This window comes from Syngnathus leptorhynchus, chromosome 2 (assembly GCF_054491065.1).
Source record: "Syngnathus leptorhynchus isolate UIUO chromosome 2, UIUO_Slep, whole genome shotgun sequence".
Taxonomy (NCBI): Eukaryota; Metazoa; Chordata; class Actinopteri; order Syngnathiformes; family Syngnathidae; genus Syngnathus; species Syngnathus leptorhynchus.
In genome coordinates, this window is record NC_141196.1 from 4,140,746 (window position 1) to 4,145,622 (window position 4,877).

General features: G+C 42.8%; 1 protein-coding gene across 1 annotated transcript in view; it reads right to left on the minus strand.

Moving 5' to 3' along the window:
* Positions 1-4,877, minus strand: part of ptprda (protein tyrosine phosphatase receptor type Da) — a 199,021-nt gene that overhangs the window by 193,877 nt on the left and 267 nt on the right. The window contains exons 2-5 of the mRNA XM_085935833.1: positions 4,219-4,501; positions 3,661-3,803; positions 3,428-3,543; positions 3,297-3,336 (exon numbers count right to left, since the gene is read on the minus strand). The gene's annotated coding sequence lies outside the window, so the exon portion shown is untranslated. The remainder of the gene's footprint in view (positions 1-3,296; positions 3,337-3,427; positions 3,544-3,660; positions 3,804-4,218; positions 4,502-4,877) is intronic.

Genomic DNA, 4,877 nt, shown 5'->3' on the forward strand with positions numbered 1-4,877 from the left:
AAAATGTTGACAACCAGCATGAAAGTGAAGCTATAGTGGTCAATACTAATAATTTGAGAAGCGATGGACAGTCCATTATAGGGGAAGTCAATTCAAAGGTTTTCTTGACAACAGTATGTTGTTTGTGACCCCACTAGTCAAAACAAGAAATTCAGATTAAGATTATGTTTGTGGAATATGAGTTAAGCAACAAAATTCATCCATTTTTATCCATCTCAAGGGGGCGGCCATTTTGTCACTTCCTATCAACTGAAAATGACATCACAGTTGCCAGGTCTTTGGTGACAACCAATCACGGCTCAGCTTCAGAGAACTGGTGAGTCGTGATTGGTGGTGCAAAAAAGTTGTGGGACCCCTGATCTGGAGCACACCCTAAAGCAAGTCCTCTAAAAATACATTCACTTATATGCGCAATATTCAGATTAAATTCCTTTAATAGAATTTATTTCAGCCAGAACGAAAAAAACATTTCTTTTGTTGAAAGAGTAGCCAAAGCAGCCTGACTGGTTGACGACAAAACTTCCACAAAATGTATTTTAAGTGTATGCTTTATCTTCTTCAGTCCTTCAAATTATAGCCATGATTCAATGGAAATGAGGATCTTTCCATTATTTCCAGCCTCAGCTGTCAGTGAATCACAGCTCCCTGTTGTTTCCTTTGCTCCAACCAAAGTGAGTAGAAAAAAAAAAAAAAGAACAAACAAAAGGGACGATATGGCGCTACATCTTACAAATAGCGGGAGATGACTGTCATAAACAACAATGGCCTAATTTCCCAGTTATACGTTTAGCCACGATCCTCCAAGGAAGAGAGTCTGCGTATTGATTTAAAATGGCCGTTCCAGATCCCGCTTTCACTTTGCCGTCTGCTTACGTCTCTTTTCTTCCCACAGAATGCTCGGCGTCTCTGCAATCATTTTCCATCCTGGAATTCCCTTTCGATGCGAACTGAGTAGGGTCAAATTGATTTCTCTTGTTGGGTTCCGGGCTTGGAGCTGTGCTTACTGCTGGCTGCCTTCATACCCGTCAGAGTAGTGGCGGAATTTATATGGCGAGAGAGAGAGAAGCTGCATATGCAAGCGCCGTTCACTGGCCGGAATACAAGAAAGAATCCTTTAATTGGGGGGGAAGTCAGCGGCTGGATCGCATAGATCAAGCTTAATAGCGTTCACGTCTCCCGCGGAAGGCAAACATTGTCGTAGCGCAACTTAACAAGCGTCTGATTTACGAGCGGCGCCATTCGCACAAGTAAACAGCACAGGTGATCCGCTTTTCGTCCGGCGCAGCATTTTTAGAGATTCGTGGGGCGGGGTGGGGGGTGCACATTTCTCACACTAAAAGTGCCAGTAGGATTTGAACTTATTGCTGGGCAGATGGCCAAAGGCGAAAGGGGATTTCGAGCAGGTCATGATGAGAACAAATTTTGTCACTGTAATTTTTTGTACACTCTGTATCAAATATAAAACTTGGGGCAAACTGTGGGCTAAACCACACAAAAAACTTAAGACGGACTGGTACAAGAACAGAACTTTAAAAAAAAAAAAAAAAAAACACTCTGCCTTGCCAAACCCTTTCCACCGTAACTTGTTGCTAGGCAGACTCTGTGGGACACCGGGGGACTTTTTGTTTGTTGTTGTTTTTTGTTTTAAAAAGAAACAAGGGAGGGAGGCATCAGCCACACATGCTGGTGAGTGGGTAAATAAATAAATAACACCATAAGATGAATGACTGAGGTTTTTTTTCCCATTCAGATTTTTTTCTGTGTTCACATTAGGCGCAGACACATTATTTTAGGGCAGCTCAGCGGTTTTGTGAAGAAGAAAAAAATGTGGCAGGTTTATCTAATGATCTGACAGCGCAGCCTCATTATGAAAACTTCCCAAAGGGACTGGATTGCTTGGAGTCCGAAACCCTGGACCTCCATGAAGGTGTTTCTCACGGGTACATTGCTCAAAATAAGGGCTTGAGATTTTGTATGTTCAAGAGTGACGTGAAGAATGTCAAAATATCCGTCATGGTTTGACACTGGAACGGATTTAGTAAAGCCAATAATTCACTTACGCTCCCCATAAAAAGGAAAATTTGACATGCCACAGAGTAGAGCGTTAATAATATTGCGAAAAGTGAATGCTTTCAAAAATGAGGTTTGAAACTCATCAAGAAAAAAAAAAATTAAGCCTTTGTCGGCTGAATACGATGAAACCACGCCCCTACAACGGATATCGTCATTCGTCAGGCGAATAAGAGAACTGCCAAATTTTGGGCCAAACTCAGATTTCTACAAAAAAATGCAAAAATGTCAAAATCTCAAACAACCAATCAGATTTACTGTTGCATACGACGATGTAGTTCAAGTTGGTGAGTCAGCCACTTTTACCCAATTTCAAAATAGAGAAAGAAAAAGATGAATTAGGCAGTTAACGTTATTAGCGTGACGATATCGTGTGGGAGGCTGCAACTTAAGTGCGTCAATGAGCCTATTTTGAGCTACCACGCCCCCTCGAAAAAAAACTGAAAAACATTTAAAGGCTCAACAACTGACTTCGAGACATAGTGCACACAGTTATCTTCAATGTAATATATTCGGGAAAAAAAATCTCAGTTCACATTACAGGGTCTAACTTTTTTTTTTATGATTCAACCCAAAACTTAGGAGAAAAATCGCTGTGATGATGTCACACATTTCTAGACATATCATATGTATATTGCGACTGCTAAGTCTTGCATGAAGGTACTTTTCCCCCCCAGTGTCAAAAAACACCTTGAAAACCACATTTGTAAGAAGCAGGGGGAAAAAAAAATGGATTTTGTCGACCTCAGTTATTTTCACACCAAGGCCTCCTCAGATGTTGGGAGAGGGTAGCGGAGGGGGGGAGGGGTGAGTGTTGGCCAGTGGAGCCCACTTCCTTGCGACAGCTCGGAAGTACGGTCGGCGGCGCGCATTCGGCCTCCCATGACAAACACCTTCCCCACTTTCCTTAGATACTTTTCTAAACTTTTCCGTCACAATCTCAGCTTTCAACACCACCGCTACCCTTCGGAAGGTTCAAATAACAGGTCATTGTCACTCCAGCCCAAAAAATGCTCTCCAGGTGTGAAAAAAACTTTTTTTCACAGCGTGCCCCCATTAAAATGCTGCTGTTGCTGCATCCCGTTTTTTATTCCCCCATCAGCGGTGAACGGTGTACAGCGAGTGGCATAAGCAATGTATAAATGATGAGGGATGTGCGTGGTGGAACATCACGCATCCCAACTTCACCGCACATAAAAACATGCAGAGGAAAAGTGTTCACTTACTATACGCGCCGAAGCGGTTGAGCGGTAAAGCACCCGGTAACTGCATGGGGAAAAAAAAAGACAGCGAGGTTTAGGGAGATGTGGTAGCCACGGTCAAGGTTGAAATTCTCTCATCCCAACATCTTACTTACCAGGGCTTGAAGGTTTCATTCCGGAAGAAATTCCAGAGGAGTCCCTTTCATCCAAGTCGGAAAACAGCAATGCGTTTCTTATTCCAAAAAGGTGTCAGTTGTTTTTTTTTTTCAAACTGTAAGAGAAGAATTCCATTAGCCATCATCAAAAGTCCAACATCTGGGATGAGCACGGAAAAAAAAAAAAAAGTAAAAATGTTTATAGATGTAAAGGTGGATCGGGCACATGGTACCTGCTCTCTTCGGCACTGTCTGGATGAGAGCACCAAGAAGAGGACGGGCAGGGAGCAAAACGCGCTTTTCCCGAGGAAATGCAGCCGCTGCGCGCTGTCAGATTTACACCAGCACGCGCACGCACGCTCATACAGCTCACGGGCTTGGAGGGAGAGAGAACGAGAATGCGTGTGTGAGCGGGAGGAGAGAAAGTGAGAGAGGGAGGTATTCCCACTCTCGCCGCACGGGGGCAAGCTAGAACGGTAAACTCAAAACAGTACATTAATTTTTATGCATGCTTCCAAGTGAATATTAAATTTCATGTATGTGTATGAGTTAGCAGGCTGCATGCTGGTCAATGGACATTGAAGGAGGGATAGTGGGTGAGTTTATTTTGGGACAATGATACCATATTGACATACATGGTAAAAAAAGATATGACTGATAATACTACTACTACTACTACTACTACTACTACTACTAATAATAATAATAATAATAATAATAATAATAATGATGATAATAATGATAATAACAATGCAGACTAGGTGGCGCACTGGTTAGCACGTCCGACTCACAGTTCAGAGAGTGCCGGTTCGATTCCACCTCCGAGCCTCCCTGTGTGGAGTTTGCATGTTCTCCCCGAGCCCGCGAGGGTTTCCTCCGGGCATTCCGGTTTCCTCCCACATCCCAAAAACATGCTGGGTAGGCCGTTGAGCACTCCAAATTGCCCCTAGGTGTGAGTGCGAGTGCGGATGGTTATCCGTCTCTGTGTGCCCTGCGATTGGCTGGCAACCGGTTCAGGGTGTCCCCCGCCTACTGCCCGATGACCGCTGATAGGCTCCAGCACGCCCGCGATCCCTGTGGGGACAAAGCGGTACAGAAAATGGATGGATAATGCAGACTCTAAATCCAGATACACTGAAACATAACTGTTTGCCACAATGTTATGGATTGTTCCATTGTGCACCGTTAATGTTTAGGGTTATTTAAAAAAAAAAAAAAAAACCACAGTTGTGTCTTTTAGCGCTACATATTTCCATCTTCTCAAAACAAATCTAAAGTTAAAAGATGTGTAATTTTGAATAAAATGTCTAGAGATTTTTTTAAATCACTAATAATTTTATAGGAAAAGGATTCAAGAATTCACAGGTACATGAACATCTACTGTCATTATTGTTCTTCATAGTCAAAGTATATTTTGACCACGATCGATCATTTTTGGGTTACCGTCGAC